The sequence below is a fragment of the Erinaceus europaeus genome, chromosome 13 (assembly GCF_950295315.1).
Source record: "Erinaceus europaeus chromosome 13, mEriEur2.1, whole genome shotgun sequence".
NCBI classification, from domain to species: domain Eukaryota; kingdom Metazoa; phylum Chordata; class Mammalia; order Eulipotyphla; family Erinaceidae; genus Erinaceus; species Erinaceus europaeus.
In genome coordinates this window covers 80,158,555-80,184,953 of record NC_080174.1, presented here as the reverse complement: position 1 = coordinate 80,184,953, position 26,399 = coordinate 80,158,555, and positions in this window count along the sequence as shown.

The window sequence follows — 26,399 nt, the reverse complement described above, 5'->3', positions numbered from 1 at the left end:
ACTCAGCAATCAAAAAAAAAAAAGATCAAACAGCCCCTTTGAAAAATGAGGAAAGGATATGAGGAAAATATTCACCAAAAAGAGATCCAATGGGCATATGTAAAAAATGCTCAGTCACTAGTTTTAAATTTTAAGGCATCTTTGTACTGTTTTCTATAAAGCAAAGCTTTTTATTTGTCTTTTTGATAAAAGCCATTCTTTAATATCTGGCTCATTTTCAGTCATATATAAACCATAGTTTTAAATATAATGTGAGATTTTTATCAAAATACATCTGCCAAAATATGAATATAAGGTATATTTTCTTAACTAGGTTTACTAAATTTTAAATATGTTGACATATGACCCACGGGCCTCCAGTTGAACTCTTTTTATGTTTTTTTTTTAATTAGTTTTTTTTCACTTATTGAATTGAGAAAGAAATTGAGAATGAAGGAGAATATAGAGGAAGAGTCAGAGAGACACCTGCAGCACTGCTTCATCACTAATTAAACTCCTCCCTACAGATGGAAATTGGGAGTTTGAACTGGGTCCTTATATACTTTTGTGTGTGCATCCAACCAGGGATGTCATCACCTGTTCCTCCTTTTTTCTTGAACGTGTAAATGTTTGAGGCAGACCTGAACAGATTATGGTACCATGGGCTGCACTTGCAGGTCTCCTGCACACACAATGTGAATGGACAGTTGCACTTTAATAAAGACTCATACTTAGATGTCTGTTCATCATCAAACTTTAAGATGCATCTGTCTGAGATTCGTAGAGTCAGTATCTATGAACCAGACTCTGGACACCAGGTTTTTCAAAAATAACCATTATTTGCATGAGGTATGTTGTCTTCTGCTTCCATGTGTAATCAGCTACTCAGTCTACCAGGTAGAAGACTACCAAGTAAAGAGTCAATGACAATGGGGACTGGGGGTTAGCACTCTGGGTTAAGCTTACATGGTGCAAAGCATAAAGCCCAGTTCCAGGCTCCCCACATGCAGGGGGGTCGCTTCACAAGCTGTGAAGCAGGTCTGCAGGTGTCTATCTTTCTCTCCCCATCTCTGTCTTCCTCTCCTTTCTATTTTTCTCTGTCCTGTCTAATAACAACAACAGCAAGGGCAACAAAATGAGGAAAATGGCCTCTAGGAGCAGTGGATTCACCGTGCAGGCACCGAGTCCCAGCAGTAACTCTGGAGGCAAAAAAAAAAAAAAAAATTAATGGCAATGGTTTGCATTTTACAAAACATGATTCCTTGCATTCAGTGATTTAGTAAAAATATTTAGGGGCAGTGACAGCCCTAGTTTAAGTGATGCCTTTTGCATAATATGAGTAGATCCTCATGACATAAGAAATTATTTTTAATACTTGCTGTATATTAGAATCACCTAGAGAGCTTAAAAAAGAAGCAGTCATGCCTGCATCTCATCACAGACCAAAGAATTCCTCTCCAGGAATAGTTCCTCTTTACTGTCTGATATATTTTTAAAAGAATTTCTGTTTTTTTTCCTTTGTGTATTCATGTGTGTGTGTGCAAAAGTCTCCTGCATGTCTGATTTTCCTGATCCCTGGCTTTTATTTTTTAAAAAAAATTTATTTTTCAATTACAGAATGGAAAAGCAACAGGGAGAAACAGTGAGAATTAGAGTAGCACAGCAACAGAGCTTCCCTAGGTCCCATGACATGCTCATACAGTACGGGAACATCCCTCAACTGAGAGAGTGCAGGGATGACAAGCCACATACTTTACCAGTTGAGCTGTCTTCCAGTCCCTTTCTTTGCTTTAATATGTAGCCAAAATGGAAACAATGGGATTAAAGGATAAGTACAAGATTTGATTTTCAATTATTTCCCTATCCTCATTTCTCTAGTCAAACTGTTCTGTTCAGGACCCAGTGTCTACACTCATTTCCACTTAAAGACTCTCATTCTCATCAACTGCAGGTCTGCCCTTTCTGTCCCTTTTTATGAATTGCCTTATCTTTTACAATCCAGTTAATGACTTACATTTGCTGCAAATCTTAATTTTATCAGTCCAGATTTGGGGTATTTTCTTTGTGATATCCTTGAGTTCACCATGTATACCATTTGATAAGAGTAGAATCCATGCAGTGTCCATCTTTATGCTTCATCATAAACAGCATATATCCACAGAAGTGTTAAGAAAATGTGTACAATTACTGTTTCCTTGAGGATAGTGGACAAATTTTATTCTGTGGTGGTGGTGAAGAAGTAAAAGAACCTGAGCTCTCATTCATGTCAGTTTATTCCCTTTACACTTGAGTTGCCTTCAGAGTAAAGGTGAGAGTCCAGACACAAGAAGGATCATATATTGTTAGAATTTTCTTTCTGACCCATCTTCATTCTACTTGAATGATAAGGTGAGTAGATCTTAAGGGAAAAAAAGCATGACCTTGGCATAGACTTTGAATGGAGCATTTCTTGGTAGTATCTTTCTCATTTTTAAATCTCTTTTGGTATCTTCTAAGCATCTCTTGATGTTGTTTTGGTTGGAAATGAGGTCTTGACACTATCCCAAAGTCCATGCAAACCATTTTCATATTCATCCAGTCATATATTTAAAACTCATTAGCCTATTACCTTGTATTCTAGTAGGGTCTGACTGCTAGCTACATGCTGTTAGTTTCCAGGGTTCAGAGAATGACAGGATAGTATTTCCTTAGACAGTTGTTTTTCTATTGTTTTATTTTAAATTTATTGAAATGTATGACAGAAACATGTTGGTTCAATTATATAAGCAAAATACATGTAGATAAAAAAACTTCTACCTGAAATAAGAAAAATTACCTATGTGGGTGTTTACAAATGCTAAGTAAATAAATCCATAGTTATATAAATGCAAAGTATATATATATAATGCACATGCTTTTGTATATGTACCATGTATTGCCAATAATATGCAGACCCTTGTGGCCTTAGATGCCAACAAGTTGCTAGTTCATGGTAATTTCATTTCAATCTAAAATCTTACAACAGTTTCAAATGTAACTGGTACATAATTTTCAGTGCTTATATTGAAGCTTCAGGTTAGGAATTGGGTAATTACTGTCTAATTATATGACTTTTGGTATCTATTCACATAGATGATGACTAAGGAGAACTTGGTTCATTGGCACATTATAAATTATTCACCTGTTCTGCTGGAATTCTTGAATTTACATTTATTTATTCAAGTAATATCTCATTTTATGAGCATTTGCCTGTGGCTGAAAAATAAAAGAGTCTAATGAAAAAAATGTCATTGGTCTTTACAATGTTCCTGTGAAATGAACATCCTTTTAAAATAATCATTTATAGGCTCTAGATCTTTATTTTTTAGTTTGTTTTATTTTGCAAGATTCTGGGATTGGCTTTAAGCACAACACCTGTAGTGTCATACAAACTTGAAAAGGAATTTGTGACTGCAAATAAGAACGAAGCAAAAAATAGCATGCAGTTTCTGATGCTAGTGACAGCTTACAGAAAGACTGACAGTCGTTTTTGTCTGCTTACTGGCATTTAAAAAAAGATTTGCTTATTTATTTCTTATGAGGAAATGAGAGAAAAGGGAGTGAAGAATAGAGAGAGAAGGAGAGGGAGAAGGAGAAGAAGAGGGAGAGGGAGAGGGAGAGGGGGAGGGAGAGAGAAAAAAACAGCACTGCTCTGCTCTAGCATAAAGTGGTGTTGAGGATTGAACCTGCTGCGTCTGGGGCCTGAGGCATGCAAATTAGTGCTCTAACAGACTGAGCCATCCATCTTCCTGAATCTCATTACTCTTTTTTTTTCTTCAGGGGAGTAATTAGTATTTCACTCCTGGCAGGAATGTCAACAAGATGTTTTGTCCACTTCCTACCCCAACCTTATGCCCAGGAATTTGAAGTTTGAGTGAATGAAATGGAGAAATGATAGATGCAGCTGACTGTGTAGATAATACATAGAGAAACTATCCTGCTGGATGATCTCACTCATAGGCAGAAGTTTATAAACAAGACCAGAAAGGAAAACACTAAGCAGAACTTGGACTGGAATTGGTGTACTGCCCTTAAGTAAAAGACTCTGGGGTGGGTTCAGGTCTTGAAATATGATGGCAGAAGAGGATCTAGTGGGGGTTGTATTGTTATGTGGAAATGTTGTGCATGTACAAACAATTGTATTTTGCTGTCAACTGTAAACCATTAATCCCTCAATAAAGAAAATTTTTTTAAAATAAAGAAATTATCTTACTACTGAGATTCCCAAAGAAGCTATTGTTTCTGATGCTGCCAAACTCTTGTTAATTTTTTTCTCTTATACTTGTATCTTTTCTTAGCCTTTGAATATATTACATTTTTGAGAATGGGTGGGAGAGTGGAGTCTCATATTTCACTGACTTTAAAAAAATATTTATTTATTTTCTTTTGTTGCCCTTGTTGTTTTATTGTTGTAGTTATTATTGTTGTCAATGTTGTTGAATAAGACAGAGAGAAATGGAAAGAGGAGGAGAAGACAGAGAGGGGGATAGAAAGATAGACACCTGCAGACCTGCTTTACCACTTGTGAAACTACTCCCCTGCAGGTGGGGAGCCAGGGGCTGGAACCCAGATCCTTACACCAGTGCTTGCACTTTGCGCCATGTGCACTTAACGCGCTTCACTACCACCCGACTCCCCTGACTTTTTTTTGTAGTAATATTTTCTACTTCACTTTTTGTCAATGGCAAAGGGTTTCTTAATTATTTTTTAACCTAGTAGGAAGACCAGATTTACTAATAGTAAGAGAAAATATTTGGTACATAATACTGCAAGTGAGTGCCCCTTGGTGTTTGCCTATGAGAGAGAACTTCCTTGTTTTACTGCCTTGCTGACTTCATCCCAGTCTCTTCACTTCATTGAATCAGTTCCAGATTTCCAACTCTAAGGTTTTGTTTGTTTCCCTGAAGTCACCATGGTTTCCCACTATTGTTCATCAGTCACAACTGGAAATAGAGGCTTTGCAGCCATCTTTTTATTCATTTTTCTTCTTTATTCTGTGGACTGGGCTCAGCCATGTGATGACTATACTGGCTGATATATTTAAACTAGTTCGGGAGTCGGGCGACAGAGCAGTGGGTTAAGTACACGTGGTGCGAAGTGCAAGGACCAGCCTAAGGATCCCAGTTTGAGTCCCCCGGCTCCCCACCTGTAGGGGAGTTGCTTCACAGGTGCTGAAGCAGATCTACAGTGTCTGTCTTTCTCTTCCTCTCTCTGTCTTCCTCACCTTTCTCTAGTTCTCTTTGTCCTATCCAAAGACAGCAACAACACAAAATAATAATAATAAAAACCACAACACTGATAAAAAAAAAAAAGGGCAACAAAAGGGAAAAAAATGGTCTCTAGGAGAGTGGATTTGTGGTGCAGGCACCGAGCCCCAGCAATAACCCTGGAGGCAAACAAAACAAAACAAAACAAAATAAACAAACAAAAAAACTAGTTCATTCTCCAGGTGCTGGCACTCCTGTGGAGTGGATCCAGACAGGAGGCAAGTCACCAACCCTCCCTCTCTGGCTCTAAGGGGCCTAGAAATCTAGACAGGTGGCATTGGGGAGTAGTTTGGTACAAACACTCATTTATTTGAAGGTAGGTTTGGGTTTATATAGAAAGTTAAAGAAGTTAAATTTTTCAAATATGTCAGAAATGACAGGTTTCTTAAATGTCAGCTTGCCCCATGTTTGGGGGCTGATATGACAAGAATTGATGAGATACATAAAGGTCAAAACAATTAGTCTCCACGATGCAGGCAGGTTAATTATTCAAAGACATTTGGAAGCATAGGGGTTAAACCAGTAAGGTGAAGTAGAGAAAGAAAAATACAGATTGATGTGAATCATAGATATCAGAGGACACAGGAAATAAGATTTTGGGACTTTTCACTGTCTGGTGTTAGGGGTGTATGATAGAGTGTGTTCTCCTTTGCGATCAAAAGGTGAAGTGGATGTGTGAACTTTGAGTGTCTATCATGAACTTTGAGTGAACCTTAAAGCAGGCAGCTATTTGGCCTGTTAGCAGGGAGAAACTAAGTGTGAGAGGCCTGTAGGATTTCTGTGAGCTTGAGAGACTAACAAGGAGAAACTGAGTTTGGGAGATTTTTCCCTCTTGGCTCATCTCTATGAGGAGAGAGGCTAACAAATGAGGTGTCTTTCCAGACCTCCATCCAAGGATGGGAGAGTTTCCCTAAGCTCTACCAAGCTTTCACGTAGTCCCCACATCCAGGGACAAGCTGGTCTACATAGCTTCATTTATCTATCTGGGGCTCAACTGAAATGGCAATGTTTGGGATGACTGTCTCACTTACATATATATGATTCCCATAGCACATCATGCTTTCACATAAGCAAGGCTAGACTGAGCTTGCTCATAAAATGGCAATGCTCTAAGAGAATAAGCATGGAGCTGTACATGAAGAGATTCCATATCTGCTTTGTACTAAGGTATGTGCTGCCCCAGGCAGCTCTGTAATTGCATCTTCAATAGGACATTGCTGTGTTTGATTTATCTAGTTGTAGAAGACTAGTGAGGGTGTATTTATTGTGACCAATGGATCCCACAGATAATAAGTCTATTCATTCACTTCTTTGATTATGAGATGAATTCCTTGGTAAAAACTTTTGTGTACTTGTAGATGTCTACTGGTGAAAAACCAACATCAGATAATAGCAAACTGCTATTATTTCTCATAGTTCTATGAGCCTATGGCTATCAATTAGATCCATTCAGTTATAGTCGAATAATAGTTAGGACTGAAGTCATCTGACTAGTTGGGATTTCCAAGATAATTTCTTTGCTCACATGTCTGTGCCTTGATCCTTTTTTTTTTTTTTTTTTGGTATTCCAGAGTTTCATGCCTGTATGATTCCACTGCACTCAGCATACTATTTTTCAGTCAACACACACAACACACACACACACACACACACACACACACACACACACACACACACACACACAGGGTAGGAGAGGGAGACAGAATGAGAACTAGAGCATCGCTGGCACATTTAATGCTAAGGGATGAATTCAGGATTTCATGATTGCAAATTCAGTACTCCAGACAGTGACTGCACCACCTCCTACCAGAAGGCTGTGGAGTTCTACTGTCAAATGTCTGGTGGTGACTCTGGGCTGCAGTCATTCAGCACAGTGTGTGGAATTGAAAAAGAGCTGGAGATGTAGGTGGTAGAGTGAAGATAAGCTGGAAATTACTAGAATTCCATGTCTTGCTGTCACTGGCCACAGTATAATCTTCACAGAATAATGACCACTGTTCCCCTTCTGCTACTCAAAACTCACACTCCTTTCTGTCAGCTTTAACTGAGAAACATTTTGGGAATGCTGGGAATTCAGTTTCTTAGTTTACCAAGTTGAGAATAGAACATTACAGCAAGACTCATTCACATCTTATAAGACTGACAGTGACTATATGCACACATTATTGAACCATCTTGATGTTCTCTTTTTTAAAAAAATATTTTTTTTCAATTTTTATTTATAAAATGGAAATATTGACAAGAGCATAGGATAAGAGGGGTACAACTCCACACAATTCCCACTACCATAGCTCCCTATCCAATCCCCTCCCTTCATAGCTTCCCTATTGTTTATCCCTCTGGGAGTATGGACCCAGGATCATTATGGGATGCAGAAGGAGGAAGGCCTGGCTTCTTTAATTGCTTCTCCAGTGAACATGGGTGTTGGCAGATCTGTCCATACTCCCAGCCTATCTTTCTCTTTCCCTAGTAGGGCAGGGCTCTGGGGAAGCAGGGCTCCTGTATAGTTTCGTGGGGTCATCTGCCCTGGGAAGTTGGATTGGCATCATGGTAGCATCAGGAATATGGTGGCTGAAAAGGAGTTAAGATATAAAGCAGAACAGATTGTAGACTGATATGAACCTAAAGGCAAGAATATTTCAGATGAAGATTTGAGGTCTCTGTTTTGGAAAAAGACAGTAGGTTTATTTAAGGTATATTCCAAGGGGCCCATGACTTAACTACTCTGCCTACTACTCGAGGAAGATGGGTCCTGGATTTAGTGTAGTCTGGAATGTTCCTAGTCATGAGCACAGAATACGAGCCCAGACCTACAGGGATGCAAAGGTTACATAGGCTCCTATGCTGAATATGGGCCCCAGATCAATTGATGGGGTTTACAGTTAACAATATTGATATACTTCCCCCATACTTGGGAACTACTCTCTTCCCTGATCCAGCTTTCTAGTCCTTCTTCCAACTATGACACCATCTCCCCAGACAATAACTTGGGGGCCACCAGCATATCAGTTGTTCTCTTTTTATTTTAATTTTTTTCAACTACCTAGTCTTTCCCTTCTTGTTCGATCTTTTCATCTTAGTGACTTCAGGATAGTTAACTGCATAATGACTGACTTGAATACTATCCTGGTCACTTAGGGCTCTTCTTATTCTAGCTGGAGAAATTATTAGAAGTAAAAAATTTCTGCTTGTTGCTGGTGGAGGATAAAAAAAATTTCCAGATAGGTTTGGAATCTTTGCTTGGTGCTTCTCATCCTCTACCTCCAATCCTTGGGCTGTCCACTCTTGAAAGGGCTCCATGGGGGTATGTATAAGATATATATTTTTTTCTTGAAAAAACATTGTCATCTTGCTTTCTCTTTTATTATATAGATAGCTAAAAATTCACAAAAGAGAAAAACAAAATCACACACATAACCAGTAACCAGCGCCCCTCCCCTGAGCAGGAAGTTTTACCCACTTGGTAACCCCAGTGGGATCAGAGCAGTGAGTGTCATTTTCAGCCCGGCAGTACAAAGTACCCATTCTTGCACTTTGACCAAAGACAGTACAGCCAGGGTGGCTGTCCCGTGGCACATCTGCAAGACTCTATCTCACAGGAAGTAGTGCAGCTCTTCAGAGATAAGTTTCACTGGGGAACAAAGCAGGATTTTGTTCACTGCTTCAAGAATGATGCATTGAACCTGGACTAGGCTTTTTAATTTATGTAGCTGGGAACAGGGCAGAAATGACCCAGTGTGCTCTGTTCTTCTTCCTCCCTAGTCAATGACTTCCTCTTCTTGCCTTTCAAAAAAAAAAAAAAAAACCCCACAAAACTCTCTCTTCCTTTCTGTACCAATGATTTCTGCCTCCACTTCATTCCTGAAATTAAGTTTGAACATTCATTACTGTGCTTTTTTTTTTTTTTTCACACAGTTCCCCCCATTGGAAACTGATGATCTATACTGTAGCAGATAATGTTCAGGGTATTTGAACTTAATAGCTCCAACACAAAACCACAGTATTAGAGCCTTTTCACTAATGGAGAGAAAACATGCTTGTGGTCCAAGAGAAGCAGATTTGAGTTTGATACTTAGGACACACACACACACACACACACACGCACACACGCACGCACGCACGCACACACGCGTGCGCACACACGCACACACACGCACGCATATATATGCCACTGTTCCTGGAAGCCATCTTTTCTTTCTTTTATTTGATACAACAGAGAGAAATTTGGGGATGGGGCGCTGTAGAGAGGAAGAGAGTCACTTGCAGCAATGTTTTACTACTCATGAAGCTCCCTGCTGCCATTGAGGACCAGGGACTTGCACCCAGGTCCTTGTGCATGGTAGCCTGTGTGCACTCTACCACTGTGTGCCTGTGTGCACTGCCTGGACCCCACAACTCCAAATATTTGTCTTTGAACTGAAGTAACTTACAACTTCTCTGTATCTAATTATTTGCATTGGAGAATGAGAATGAGGGGGCTGGGTGGTGGCACACAGGTTAAGTGCACATAGTAAGTACAAAGAGCAAGGATCTGCGCAAGGATCCAGGTTCGAGTCCTTGGCTCCTCACCTGCAGGGGGATGTTTCACAGATGGTGAAACAGGTTTGCAGGTATCTATATTTCTCTTTCCCTCGCTGTCTCCCCCTCTTCTCTCAATTTCTCTCTGTCCTATCTAATAAAATGGAAAAAAAAAATGGCCATCAGGAGCAGTGGATTTGTTGTGTCAGCACCGAGCTCCAGCAATAACCCTGGAGAGGAGAGAGAGAAGAGAGGAGAGGAGAGGAGAGGAGAAGAGAGGAGAGAGAGGGAGAAGGAAGAGAGAGAAGGGAGAAAATAGTTCCTTTTTTTTTTGGTGTGTGTGTGTAACCAGGGTTACTGCTGGGGCTTGGTGCCTGCGCTACATATCCACTGCTCCTGGAAACCATTTTTTCCATTTTTTGCCCTTGTTGTCGTTATTATTATCGTTGTCATTGCTGTTGGATAGGACAGAGAGAAATAGAGAGAGGAGGGGAGACAGAGGGGGAGAGAAAGACAGACACCTTCAGACCTGCTTCACCACTCATGAAGCGACCCCCCTGAAGGTGGGGAGCTGGGGCTCAAACCAGGATCTTTACTATAGCGCCATGTGGGCTTAACCCGCTGTGCTACCGCCCGACTCCCTATTTTTTTTTTTTTTAAGATTAAAATGGGATTCATTTTAAAGATGAAAAACTGAATCCCTGAGAGGTAGAGTGTTTAATTTAATATCCCTCAGCAAGCTGAGATTGCTTGGATATGATGTTTCACTTGTGGTTATGAAGTTGGACTGCTGGTGCAGCAAACACTTTAAGTTTTGTGGCTTCATCTCAACTTTGGAGGCGTGGATCTGACAACTTTTGACTTTCCAGAAATTAAATATTTCCTGTGAGATAATGAGTTGTGGTATGAAAGCAGGTAGGATTTATATGGCAGTTAAATGTAGTTTGGTATCAAAAATTTGATTGCATTATTCAGTGTGGCATAGCAAAGATCACCTCTGCCCTCTGCCTTTTGGCTTGATCAGCAGATACAGACCACGATTAAGGAAACACTGTCATATATTTCTTAATAGTTTAATTTTCCTCTCACTCTCTATTGACTGCAATGCCCATGCCTTTGGAAAAAGTGTCAAAATAAACATGGCTTTTTTATTAGCTTTCCCCCCCTCCCCTTCTGCTTTTAGAAAATGATTTAGGGGGGGTTGGGAGTGGGTGGGAGGGATGGGTCACAGTCTTTTGGTGGTGGGAATGGTGTTTATGTACACTCCTAGTAAAACGTAGTCATAAATCACTAGTTAATTAATATGAGAGGGGGAAAATTAATCGTATGTCTCGAAGTTTTTCAAAACACAAACTGAATCTTTTCAATATATAGGCTGTGTAATTGATATGCAGACTCTCTCAAAAGTCTAGACCAAGTAGATCAGAAGCAACCAATAGCACAGCTATATACAAGATACTGGGTACTGTACAGCAAACCCTAACAAAAGGACTTTTCAAAGTTAACCCAATTACCAAATAATGTGATGATAACATTAACTATCGATTGTCTTTTTGAACCCTAAGACAACAGGAACCTCACATCTCCACTATAGAGCCCCTACTTCCCCCAGTCCTGGAACCCTTGGATAGGGCCCACTTTCCCGTATGCCTCTCCCAATCCATATCAAATAATATTGCATCTGCCAATTGCAACCTAGACTGAAGACCCCACCAATGTGTCCTGGATCTCCGCTTCCCCAGAGACCCACCCTACTAGGGAAAGAGAGAGGCAGACTGGGAGTATGGACCGACCAGTCAACGCCCATGTTCAGCGAGGATGCAATTACAGAAGCCAGACCTTCCACATTCTGCAACCCACAATGACCCTGGGTCCATGCTCCCAGAGGGATAGAGAATGGGAAAGCTATCAGGGGAGGGCGTGGGAAATGGAGATTGGGTGGTGGGAATTGTGTAGAATTGTACCCCTCCTACCCTATGGTGTTGTTAATTAATCCTTTCTTAAATAAAAAAAATAAATTAATTAAAAAAAAAGGAAATGATTTAGAACTTTGGATCAACTTTGGTGTTGGGTTTTTATCTTTAGTGCGTTGTGTGTGGGAAGGAGTTGGGAAAGTAGGAACTGAGAATCTCTGTTCAGAACAACTAATGGTCTTTTGGCAGCTGGAAAAGTTGGGGGATGACATTTATCCTACCCCCTGGAATGTCCCATTATACTAAGGAATACTTTGTTAGAAGCACACTTTCTAACAATCAGTGTTATTCCATGATGAGCTAGCTTAAATATGGATTATGAGCTCTCAGTCCCAGAGAAATAGTAAAATATAAACTGAATGATACTTTTTAATTTTTTTTTTTTAAACAGAGCACTGTTCAGCTCTGGCTTATGGTGGTGCAGGGAATTGAACCTGGGACATTGGAGCCTCAGGCATGAGAGTCTGTTTACATAACGTTATGTAAACATACCCTCCACTGAATGCTACTTTTTTTTTTTTTGCCTCCAGGGTTATCACTGGGGCTCTGTGTCCTTGTTGTTTATTGTTGTTGTTGTTATTGCTGTAGTTGCTGTTGGGAAGGACAGAACGGAATCAAGAGAGGAGATGAAGACAGAGAGCAGGAAAGAAAGACACCTGCAGATGTGCTTCACTGCCTGTGCTACCGGCAGGCCCTCTGAATGCTACTTTTTTTAAGGAAGCTGGTAGAAGTAATTCCTGTACAGATAGTAGATGGTTTCGATTTTAGTGTCCATTCACCTGTTTCATTCTCTAAACTCTGAACCTCAGTTTCCTCATAGTTACCATGCTGCTCATAAAGTCTAGCCCAACATAATGTCCTGGCAGATAAAGTGAGATACTCTATGAAATGCTGATGATTTGACAGGTCCTCAATAACTGTAGTTGTCTACTTATTTACTTTTAAAGTGTCACAGACATTTATTCTCTGGAAAGACAAACACCTTTGCCGTGTTTGTAGTTGAAAAGATTTCAGGCTCTGAGGTAAATAGGTGGGGAAATCATTTTGGGAATTTTAATATGAACAGCTGTGTACGTCTTCAAGTCACCATATTATAAGAGAATTATTTATGTTCATATTCTAGGTCAATTAGAATCATGTGATGCACAGGAAAAATGCTTAGGCAGTCCGAAGAGTATGAGTTTCTATGGATGAACAGGTATACTTATAAAATAGTTAGCATCAGGGATGGGGGAGATAGCATAATGGTCATGCAAACAGACTCCTAGGCCTGAGACTCTCAGGTCCCAGGTTCAATCTCCCGTACTCCCATAAGCCAGAGCTGAGCAGTGCTCTGGTAAAAATAATACTAAAAAAAAAAAAGAAAAAAGAAAATAATTAGCATCAATTCTACATAAGACATTTTATGTTGACTTGTGTTTTTATTTATTTTTTTCCTACTAAAGTATGAACACTAGGAAAGCAGGGGAAGATGTTTATTTATCTTTGCAAGTCTAGACTTTATTCCACCGTGCCTGAACGTGAAGGCTCTTTTCTCTGTCACTCTACAAATTAAGTCTGTGAGCTTTGTTGAACCACTTTGCTTTTTCATTATGAGTTTAACTGTAGCTTATTTTGTTTTTAATCAATATTTTATTTATTAATTAGATATAGACAGAGAGAAATAGAGATGGGGTGTTAAGGAAAGAGACAGAGAGACAACTGAAGCCTTGCTTTACCACTCATGAAGCTTTCCCCTTGCAAGTTGGGACCGGGGGCTTGAACCTGGGTCCTTGTGCACTGTAATGTGTTTGCTTAACCAGGTGCACCACTACCTGGCCCCTTAATTGTAACTTGTTAGTCTTTTTAACTTCTCTGTGCCAGTGTCCTGTTTTACTAACTGGTGATAATCACTACAGAGTGTCTGAGAACAAAGGTGGCAGACGGTGTGTTGCATGTAGAATATACTTGGAAGATAATGAAGCTGGATGAGGTAAATGCAAAGAGACTGAGTGAATGGTGAATAAACAGGAGCTCTGCCTGTGGGATTGGGAGCCTGGGGCTAGTGAGCTTCTTCCTAGCTCTTTGGTTTTACATGCTACTTAAGCCTTTTGAGTCTTGTCTGTAATATGTGAAATTGCTGAATTTAGGATTTTACAATTCATTAAATTAACTTCTCTAACATATATGTGCCAATCAAGAAGTGTTCTGCGTGGGGAGATAGTATAGTGGCTACGTAAAAAGAATTTCATGCCTGAGGAACCAAGGATCGCAGGTTCAGTTCTCAGCACCACCATAAGCAGTTCCCTGATTAACAAACAAACAGCCCCCCCCCAAAAAAAAAAAACCTAGATATATACCAGGTCCCATGAGATACGGAAGATATTACACATGTATCCATAAATTAGGGCAAAACAGATACCTGAAAGCAAAAGTGCACAATAGTCTGCAGTGAGTCAGTATATGCAGCAAGCAAGTAGAAAGACCTAAAAAGACACCTTAAAGTACCTAATGAAACAGTTTCTACTTAGACCTAGATACCCTCCTTACCTACTTCCTATTACACTTCCCTCAGTCACTCCAAAGCTAATCTTATCAAAGTAAGGACTGCAAAAGCTGAGACTGGCATACTCTAATGATGACTCTTTAGTCACTATCAGACCACCCCATCAGCTGGGGCCCTAGTTGGGGAATTCCAGGATCCCCACACAAACACAATGAGCCTAGATCTCGAATAGATCCCTCTCTCCATTGTCACTGGTCATCTCCATCAGGAACAACATAATGGACTCCTTTGAGGGTCCCCATAGGGCCTTGCTCTCAATGTGGATCAACAATGGTAGAAAATGTTCCATCTTCCAAAAGGGGGTTGGATAACATACTCTATCTACCACCTGAAGAAGATGAGTACTGAAATTGGTGCAACTTGGAATGTTCCTACTCATGACCATAGAATGCAAGTTTGGACCTACAGGGATGTAGAGGTTATATAGGCTTCTAAGCTGAATACAGGCCCCAGATCAAATCTATGGGATTTACAGTCAATAATATTTATATACTTTCCCCATATTTGGGAGCTACTCTCTTCCCTGATCCAGCTTACTAGCTTTTTCCAGCCATGACATTATCTCCTCAGACAATAACCTGGTCCACCTGCATATCAGACGTCAGGCTCAGGCAAAAACTAATAAAGTCCTGGGCCCTTCGGAATATAACAGACCTATTAGCTATTTCCAAAACAAAGACCCTCCCCCAAATACTCATCTGCAATAGTCCAGCCTTTAGGTTCATGATTAATCAACAATTTGTTTGGCTTTATATGTTAACTCTTCTTTCAGCCATCAGGTTCTAGATGCTAGCATGGTGCCAACTGGACTTCCCTGGACAGATGACCCCATCAGTATGTCCTGGACCTCTACTTCCTCAGAGCCCTGCCCCACTAGGGAAAGAGAGACACAGGCTGAGAGTATGGATCAACATATCAACACCCATGTTCAGTGGGGAAGCAATTACAGCAGCCAGACCTTCCACCTTCTGCACCCCATAATGACCCTGGGTCCATACTCCCACAGGGTTAAAGAATAGGAAAGCTATCAGGGAAGAGATGGGATACTGAGCTCTGGTGGTGGGAATTGTATGCCTCTTATCCTATGTTCTTGTCAGTGTTTCCATTTTATAAATAAATTAATTTAAAAAAAAAGAACATAAAAGGAGTTGGGAGGTAGCACAGCTGGTTAAGTGCGGGTGGTCCAAAGTGCAAGGACCAGCGTAAGGATCCTGGTTCGAACCCCTGGCTCCCTACCTGCAGGGAAGTCATTTCACAATCAGTGAAGCAGGTTTGCAGGTGTCTGTCTTTCTCTCTCCTTCTCTGTCTTACCCTGCTATCTCCATTTCTCTGTGTCCTATCCAATAATGACAACAACCATAATAAGTACAACAATAAAAAAATAGCAAGGACAACAAAAGGGGATAAATAAATAAATGTTAAAAAAGTTAACAAAAAGAACATAAAAAAGGAAAAGATAAGATAAAGTAAAAGGGAAAAGTGTTCTGAGTTTTTGAATGCTGTGGGAAGCTCCCAGCACATTCTCCATGTGATAGACAATCTCTCCTTTCCCATCTTCTCACTGAGGAAATGAGAAAACAAACACTTCCACCAGGATATATTTTCTAGGCCTTGAATATTTTTGTTCCTCATCTCTGTATCTGGTCTATTTTCTCCAGCATTGACATCTCATTGAGAAGATAGACCGGATCAAGTCAATGTCAAATCTCTGAGAACTCTTTAGTTCATTCCCAATTGTTCTCTTGAGTATGTCTCTTATTCCAATTTGGTTCTGTGTGCCCTAGCTGTCTCTATTTTATTCCCATGTTTTCTATAATGCTTTAACTTGTCATGATTCTGACTACAAATGGTAGCAGTTTCCTCCTCTAACTAGTCATATCCACTAGGATTTCTAGCACACCCATAAGTCTATAGTACTTTCAAAGAGCTCAAACTAATGGCTCTTCCAGAAAGCTACAAGGGAAATTGAGAACACAGTCATTCATAGACTTCTGGTGAATCTATTTGTGAAACTGAAATGTCCACTGAAGCTTGCTACATAATTGACTTGCAGACCCTGAAAAAGGTGATAAGAGTTTCAGTTGTTCATTCTAACTCCTTACAATTGAGAGAGTGGCTGAAGAGTAGGTGAGAGGGCTGAGGAAGTAGTAGAAAAGTGTTCTTGAGAACCTGTTTCTTCACGGGCAGTGTGTTGTGCTCAATAATTGCAGTCTTTGGAGTTTGGGAACCAGAACTTTGATTCTACTTTAAAAATAAACACCTGATTTTTCATAACTGTCCTTCCATAGAAAGCTACCTAATCAGCTTATTTCTCTGTCATGAAAGATAAATATATTTATTTTGAGTGATCATATCACGTCAGAATTATATATAATAAAATATAATATACAATATATCTCACAAATATCACAGTACCAATAATAGTTATTGAGTACTTACTATATACCTGCAAAACATTCTGCGTTTTATAATAATAATTTATTTAGTCACAATGATGCTGACAATACTGCTCTAATTCTAACTGTAGAGAGGTGGGTTCCGAAGCACGGACTAAAGAAAATAACTTTTCTATGTCCTGAGAAACCAGTCAAACCCAGATTATCTGGCCTTAGTATTCATGCTGTAAACTATTTAGTTATACTGACTTCTCAGATAATCTCTTCTTCATATAAAAACTGAATTTCATTGGTACATGACTTTCGAAATCATTACTGCCAAGAGTTGTATTTCTGTTCCCAATATTCTTTTCAAGTTTAAAAAACTTCATACAGAAACTGAATTTCATACAAAAACATCATACAAAAACAATTTCACTAGTGCACAGCTTTCAAAATAGTTACTGCTAAGAGTTGCGTTCCTGTTTCCAATATTTTTTCCAATATTTTTTTTACCTATTTTACATATTATGCAAGATATAGAGTTTCAGATGATGCAGAAAGAGTTACAGACCAGAGCACAACTTTGGTGCACACAGCACTGAGAATGAAAATGGGAAAGTCAGACATGCAAGTCCTCTACCCTACTAAGTGGTTGAGCTATTTCCTTAGTCACTTATTCCCCAGATATATATATATATATATATATATATAATTTTATTTATTCACTTTGGATAGGTAGAGAGAGAAAATGAGAAGAGGAGGACGAGAATGAGAGATGCAGCAATGAAGCTTATCCCTGCAGGTGGGGGTCCAGGGCTTGAACTCATGTCTTTGTGCACTCAACTAAGTATACCATACCACCATTGGCCCCAATTTCACATCCTGGTCTTGAGATGCTCTTTTCTTAAGTTACTATAATGGATTTCCATGGCTTTTGAGAGTCCAAAGTGGGAATCCAACTTTCGTCATGGAATTGCTGCTATGGGAAAATGCCTCCATCATTCTAGAAGAGAGACTGACAAAAATATTTCCTACTAGTACTTATAGAAGCAGGAATTATATAGTAGTATTTTTTTTTCTCACTCTCAGTAAAGATCATAATGCCAGATGTTTCTTTTTCCTTTCTGGAACTGTCAGTTTGAGATGGAAAGGGGGATTGGAAAACTACTTTTGTTTTTCTTTCTGAAAACAGAAAATGATGTAATTAGTGGGAAATTTTACCCATGATCTTAACCTTCAAAGTCTTCTTCCTTTTGACTCCACTAAGATTGCCTTTTTTTTTTTAAGGAAGAAAAAATTTCATAAATAGCCAGGCTACTAAATTCTCCTTAATGACTGAAACTAATAAGAAGTGATTCTGGCATTTTATCCAATCTCTCAGATAATGGCTCTGTTGTTTTGATCTTAGAAGTGTAAGGGATGCTTTATTTTCTGAGATGGGCATTCCTGTCACCAGCACCTAAAGAGATTGCATTATATATTTGAAAATGATTTTATAATGTCCCCCTCTATAGTGTAAGGCCACTCTTGCTTTGATGTGGTTAAGCAATTTAGTACAATCATGTAATAGATTGAGTTGGATTTCAACTTCCTTGAAATTTTCGAAGAATACACACAGAATGAGTGTGTCTGTAATCTTGTAATATGGGGAGCATTTTCAATTTTCCTGCTTTTCACTGTTCACAGCAAAGCGCTTGTAGAGAAGACTAAAGTCTTCACTTAATTTTAAGTAGAAGCAAAGGAAAAAATCATTGACTTTCACTCTGATGCTCCATTGTCTGAGTGGAAGAGAAGAAATTAGAGTAAGGAAGAAAGAGGGAGAGATGGCCCAAGACGCAGCAGAAGCTGTTCTGTTTTTGTGACATACATATTATTTGTTGGTGGACAGGAAGAGGGAGAAAACAGACTGTGCAAAGAACTTCTTAGTAAATATGTTTGAGTTTTAGTCTTGATTCTATAATGTGTTTCTTTTGTAAATTTCCCCATCAGTTCCCTAATGCATAGAACTGGAATCATAACATAAAGTTGAACTATCACTGTGGGAATTAAATGAGGTGTTGGAGATAAAATTTCTGTCAAAATATCTAGCAAAGTCAATGTTTAGTAAATGATCATTCTCTTCTGATCCCACTGTTACCAGTTAACAAATGTGCACTGAATTTTAATTTGCACCATACATTATATTGGGTGTTAGGTACTGCTTTAAATAAAACACACACTAGCCACACCTCTGTCTGGAGAATTTTGAGTAATAATTTATTTGAACTTAAAATATCCCCAAATTTTCACTACCTCAGAAAATGCCCATAAAAAAACAAAAACAAAAACAAGAGTGATTTATGTTATTTCCCTCTTTACCCCTTACAGCTAACTCATTATCAGGTCTGTCATTTTTTTCCCCCCAGAAATGTGCCCAAATCAGTTAATTTCAGAGACACATCTTTAATGTTAGTCTTATCAGCTATATCTAAGCAATATTTATTATTTTGGTAAATCACATCAGTGCTTCTCTTCTTTTTTCAGGGATTTACTCCTGCATTTCTCAAGTTGGTTTTTATAGAGCACTTAAAAAAATACAGGTCTTATGTTATTTCCCTGATTAAATATCTTTACTGATTTCCTACTGGTTAGGAAAAAGACACAATCTATTTTGTTCTCACTGTGCGCTGAGCACCAAGTAGTAATGCGTGGCACATAGATTAGCTCTATAAATATTTGTTGAGTGGAGGATTTTATTTCTGGAAAACAGTCTTGTTCTAGTTGCTGTGTAGAGAGTGAAGTGGTGGATTTCAGAGTGTAATTGTTAGGAAAGCATTAGCCTTTTAAGAGGCGTGAGATAAGGATAGGCAGGACAGGAGTACATTGCCAGTAAAGGGCTCAGTATGTCTAAATATGAGATAGAATACTGAGAAAAAAGTTGAAAATATTGTGTAGCAGTTTAAAAATCATACTGATGACTAAGGCGTGAGGACATTTTTGAACATCTTCAGGGTAGTGAGTCCCAGTATCTTTATAATAGAACACTTTATCTTTTTTAAACTAGATTTTAATTTAACTTTTTTTGGCTCTTTTGTAAAAATTTGTTTTCAATTGTCTGAAATTTTTCTTTTTCACACATTATGTGTATATTTTTCCTTGCATATCATTGGGCATAGTAATATTAAGTATTTAATAGCATTGTCTGTTTTTCTTTTAAGTATAGATATTTATTTTTATTATTTTTAATTTTTTCCCCTTTTGTTGTTCCCTTTTTAAATGTGTTTCCCTTGTTATTTATTGTTGTTATTATTGCTATCGTTGTTGTTGGATAGGACAGAGAGAAATGGAGAGAGGAAGGGAAAACAGAGTGGGGAGAGAAAGACACCCGCAGACCTGCTTCACTGTCTGTGAAGCGACTCCCCTGCAGGTGGGGAGCCGGGGACTCACACTGGGATTCTGATGCAGCTCTGTGCGCTTTCTGCTATGTGCACTTAACCTACTGGGCTCCCGCCTAGCTCCCCGTTATCTCTTTTTCTAACATATGGGTCATTTTAGGGTAGTTTCTGTTGACATTTTCTCTTGAGAATGTGCAACATTACCCTGTTTCTTTTTCTTAAATATTTATTTATTCCCTTTTGTTGCCCTTGTTGTTTTATTGTTGTAGTTATAAATTTTGTTGTTACTGATGTCGTCGTTGTTGGATAGGTAGGACAGAGAGAAATGGAGAAAGGAGGGAAAGATAGAGAGGGGGAGAGAAAGACAGACACCTGCAGACCTGCTTCACCACTTGTGAAGCGACCCCCCTGCAGGTGGGGACCTGGGGGCTGGAACCTGGATCCTTCCACCTGTCCTTGCGCTTTGCACCATGTGCGCTTAAAGAGCTGCGCTACTGCCCGACTCTCTCCCTGTTTCTTTTTATATTGAGTGATTTTAAATCGCAAATTTTTAGTCTGGTGCCGGTTCTGAATTGTCTATAATCTTCTGGAAAAAAAATCATCATTTTTGGTTCTGACACAACACTAACTTTATTGGGCTTAAACTGAAAACAAAAAAATCTGTCCTTTTGGCTGCTTTTCAAGTCTTTACTCAGTTCTTTTTTTCTTATTTTAGCTTCTAATAATCTGCTCCATTTATGTATGATTCAAAAGTGAGCCAGTGATCTCAACAGAGTCTGTACACAAAATTTGAGGCTTCCACCCTTGGTCTTGCTCTCTCTTTCTCTCTCCCTAAGATTTTATTTATTTATGAGAAAGATAGGAGGAGAGAGAAAGGACCAGAAATGACTCTGGCACATGTGCTGCCTGGGATTTCACTTAGAACCTCATGCTTGAGAGCCCAAAGATTTACCACCATGCCACTTCCCGGACTACGATCTCTCTTTTTTGAACCACCCCTATTACCTAGCAGGACCTTCAGTTACAGTGGGTGGGTGGCTATTGTTCTCTTAAGACATGAAGAACCTGTCTTCTATGGGAATTTTACTTATTTGGTGGTGCCTACTGTGACCTGCCCTCTGGGTGAAGGCCATACAAACTGAAATTTAGCTTGTTCTTCCATTCCCTTTTTTCCTTCTTTTTTCTACTGTTTACTACTCAGTCACCTCAGGCATTAATAATCTCTGCATATATTGTCTAGAATCTCTAGTTATATCTGCATGATATTTGACTTAGTTGGTGCAGAAACAGCCATACTAGAAGGGGTAGCCTGTTTTGTGAAAATTCTAGTGTCTCAAGTTTATAGATAACAACAATCAATCAAATGCGGCCTTTGGTTTAAAAAATTGTAACTCTGAACACATCTGTTTTATCAGGGAAGTTGGGATGATTTATATTTGGACTATTCTATGTAAGGCAGAGTCTAGTAAGATTATGGTAGTAAGAAGATGTATCTAAAGGGTTAATTATTTAATGTAATGAAAAATGCATGCAGGGGGCGGGCCATAGCGCAGAGGGTTAAGCACACATGGCACGAAGCTCAAGGACCGGTGTAAGGATCCCAGTTCAAGCCCCCGGCTCCCCACCTGCAGGGGAGTCGCTTCACAGGCGGTGAAGCAGGTTTGCAGGTATCTATCTTTCTCTCCCCCTCTCTGTCTTCCCCTCCTCTCTCCATTTCTCTCTGTCCTATCCAACAATGATGAACAACAAGGACAACAAAGGGGGGAAAATGGCCTCTAGGAACAGTGGATTCATCAGGCATGTACCCAGCCTCAGTGATTACCCTGGAGGCAAAAAAAAAAAAAAAAAAAGAAAAGAAAAGAAAAGAAAAGAAAGAAAGAAAAGAAAAAGAATGCATGCAGAGCACAGTTTCACAAGAATTTGTAAAGACAGAAATAAATTTTATTTTTCTTCCTTGCAATGAATTTCTAGGTTTGCAGGGGGCACAGTGCTCACCAAATGTGTAAGTGCTCACTAAACATTTAGTGATTCCATACATGAGTTATCTATACTAAACATCTGATTCATAATAAATACAAGTTTCTCCCTTTCTATGCAAGTGGTGAGATGCTAGAATGGGTGTGGTTTTGACAGACACTGGCTGGATTCATCTGACAGATGTGGGAAGAAACTGGCTATCATTCAAGAGAGGTAGAGAAGCATCTGGCAGTTGATATCAGGATTGAAGAAGAGAGATTCAGACCTATCAGCTGGCTCAAGGCAACAGAGAGATGCGTGTTCATTAGTGGTTTTTTTATCGCAACCCTTGCAGAAGTATATTTCACATCTTTCAAATTACTTTTGTATACCTGTGATGTTGGCTGGCTTGGGGACAGTTATGGAAGTAAGCCTATTGAGATTTCATGGATGTAAAACAGGTGTGAGGTGTCATCTAGATGTCTATCTGTGGATATATATATTTCTTTCTTTATTTTTTGCCACCAAGGTTATCATATTTAGATTTTATAAAATAAAAAAAGCTTTTTTATAATAAGACAGAGAGAAATTGAGAGGGAAGAAGGATAGAGAGGGAGAGAGGATCAGAGACACAACATTGAGTCACCAACAGTAGAGCTATTCCCTTGCATGTAGGGGTGGGGAGCTTGGGCCCGGGTCTTGGTGCACTATAATATGTATGCGCAAGTAGGTGGGCCACCTCTTGGCCCCTGCAATCTAGATTTGGACTTCTTTTTTTTTTTAAAGTCTATGAACTTGCTACAGAAAATTACTAGAGAATTAGCTTTACATTGACAAAGAGATCTAGTTTCTAGTACACTCTTTCCAAAGTAGATTTTTCTTGTTTGGCCTTTGTGGTAGAAACTGTCAGAGAAGGGGAGTCAGGCAGCAGGTTAAGCGCACATGGTAAGAAGCTCAAGGACCAGAGTAAGGATCCTGGTGTGAATACCCTGCTCCCCATCTGCAGGGGAGTCGCTTCACAGGCTTTGAAGCAGGTCTGCAGGTGTCTATCTTTCTCTCCCCCTCTCTGTCTTTCCCTCCTCTCTCCATTTCTCTCTGTCCCATTCAACAACAATGACACCAGTAACAACAACAATAATAACTACAACAACAATATAAAAAAAAACAAGGGCAACAAGAGGGAAAATAAATAAATATAAAAAAAAAGAAACTCAGAGAAAGTGATTTTCTGGACAAAGTTTTTTTTAGGGAGATGAATAATGGATGTCTCTAATATATCTTTTACATCCGAATGCTAGTTTCAGAACCCCTGAAACTATCAAATAAGTAACTTTAAATTAAAACTGACTTGCCAGTGATAAGACTCTTAGGCAATACAACTTTTTTTCTTATACGACTGGGGCCATTTGTGTTTCTGATTTCACTGCTCCTGGGCCTGATATTTTCAGATATAGATATATAGATATATAGATATATAGATAGATAGATAGATAGAAGAAGAAGGAGGAGGAGGAGGAGAAGAAGGAGAAAAAGGAGAAGTAGAAGGAGGAGAAGCAGAAGAAGAAGGAGGAGGAGAAGGAGAAGAAGAAAGAGAGATACAGAGAATAACACTGGCTTTCCTTGATGCCACCACACTCACATGGGGTTCTGAGGTTCAGAACAGAGCAGAACAGAACAGAGCAGTTCACAAGGTACTCATTCTACCTGGTGAACTGTGTCTGAGAAATATGACTTCTTTTTTAAAGATTTATTTATTTATTATTGAATAGAGACAGAGAAATTGAGAAGGGAGGGTGAGGGAGAGAGGGAGAGAGACACCTACAGCCCTGCTTCACCACTTGTGAAGCTTTCCCCCTGCAGGTGGGGATCAGAGGGCTGAACACAGGTCCGGTCACACTGTAGTATATGCAATTAACCAGGTGTGCCACCTCCTAGCCCAGAAATATGACTTCTTATGGATGGACATCACTAAGGATGAGTAAAGTTTCATGAATAAAGAACATCAAATATGTATTACAAAGATCAATAGTGTAAGTAACTTCAAACTGTCCTTATAAAATTTATTTTTCCTCCTCTTTCTCTAGGCAGTCCTACAAAGCAGAATTAAAGTCAACACTTTAGAAATCTCTTTCCTTCAGATATAAAACTATCTGAACAGTTCACTACCCAAATACAGAGGTAAACTCCTTTTGTTTTCAACAATGGGAATTTAGATTCCAATCCAGAATAGGCATAATGACAAAGAGTTGAAGTGTATGTTTGCAATGCACTGCTGGTTATATGAACAGAGGAAAACTTTGTGATTATACTGGTTTTATTGGAATGCTGTGAAATTATCTAAATGTTGCTCTTTGACCCAGACTGTAATTGATCTGGTTGGTAGACTTGATGCTTCATGAAGATTTACATTAAAAAAAAAAAAGTTGGCAGGTTAGCATACTAGGTTCAATTTTGAACAAGAAGTTGGATGCATATTGTTGACTGTAAATCCCATCGATTTGATCTGATTCAGGGCCTATATTCAGCTTAGGAGCCTATGTGACCTCTGCATCTCTATAGATCTAAGCTCACATTCTGTGGTCATGAGTAGAAATGTTCCAAGCTGCCCCAATTTCATGACCCATCTTCCTCAGGTGTAGCACAGCGTATGTTTTCCAGCCTCCCTTAGGAGGACGGAACATTCTCTACCATTGTTGATCCATGTTGAGGGCAATGTCCTATGGGGGCCCACAGAGGGGTCTATTGTGTCATTCCTGATAGAGATGACCAGTAACAATGGAGAAAGGGATTGTGTGGAGTTGTACCCCTCTTATCCTATGGTTTTTGTCAGTGCTTCCTTTTTAAAAAAATATTTATTTTCCTTTTGTTGCCCTTGTTTTTTATTGTTGTAGTTATTATTGTTGTTGTTATTGATGTCATTATTGTTAGATAAGACAGAGAGAAATGGAGAACTGAGGGGAAGACAAAGAGGGCAAGAGAAAGATAGACACCTGCAACCTGTTTCACTGCCTGTGAAATGACTCCCCTGCAGGTGGGGAGCCAGGGGCTTGAACCAGGATCCTTAAGCTGGTCCTTAAGCTTCATGCCATGTCGGGCTGTGCTGCAGAGGAGAGGTAGAGGAGCTCTGGAGTGAAGAGGGAACACAAATCTTTATGCGCACAGGCACCTCAGAATTGGGTGAGAGCACAGTGGTTCGGGCCACATGGAGCTAGCAAAAGTGGCTGCCTCACGCAGCACTCTTCCCTGTGTCTAATCACCAATGTGAAAAATGGGCAAGAGAGAGAGAGGCGGAAGAAAGAAGGCTTTCTAGGGCAAAAACCAGGAGTGACAAGTCTGGACAGGATTGGTTGGGAAAGGCACTCCAAGAATATCATATTAACTCTCGTGGGAACTGGCAATAACCTGAGGGGACAACATGATGGATGTGAATGCATCTGCACAATTTCCCAGCAGTGCCACATGCGTTTAACCTGATGCACTACTGCCAGACTCCCCAGTGTTTCCTTTTTAGAAATAAAAATAAAAAAAGAAAAGAAAAGAAAAGAAGTCGGATGCATTAAGCAAAAGAAGCTCCTTATGGCTGGGTGGTGTTGCACCCAATTGAGTGCACACATTACAATGCACAAGGACCCAGTTTCAAGTCCCCAGTTCCTACCTGCGGGGGAAATATTCACATATGGTAAACAGTGTTGAAGGTGCTTCAGCTCTCAATTTCTCTCTGTCTCTATCCAAAATAAATAGTAATAAAAGTAAAAAGATTTAAGATAAAAAGTTCCTATCTCTCTCTTTTTCCAGTAAAATCCCCTTTAGTAAGCTGGCAGGGATTTTAGTGGTATTGGGGTGGGGTTGTAGGGGTCCCTAGGTGGCAAAACTAGGAAGAGGCTGAATAACTCATTTCCAGTCACTGAGTGGTTCTGCGAAAGTGGCATTGATATTAATAACATGGTGGTTAAAAACATAAGTAGGAGAGGGTGGGACAGAGAATCAAGTTTAGGACAGGACATGTTCTGGTAAAATTGTAGAGGCCAGGTTGAGACTTTGTGAGAAGTAATGAGAGGCATTTATGTGGAATGATGTGGACTTTCTTGAATCAACTTAGCATCTGAGAAGGTGAGTTGTCTTATGTTCAAAGAATAAAATGCACTAAAAAACCACTACACTTACTTAATACTGTCTATTCTTGGCAGAGAAATTTATGGTATATACACACAATGGAATACTATGCAGCTATCAAAAATAACAAACTCACCTTCTCGGACCCATCTTGGATGGAGTTAGAAAGAATTATGTTAAGTGAGATAGGTCAGAAAGAGAAAGATGAATATGGGATGATCTCATTAATAAACAGAAGTTGAGAAAGAAGAACAGAAAGGGAAACTCAAAGCAGAATC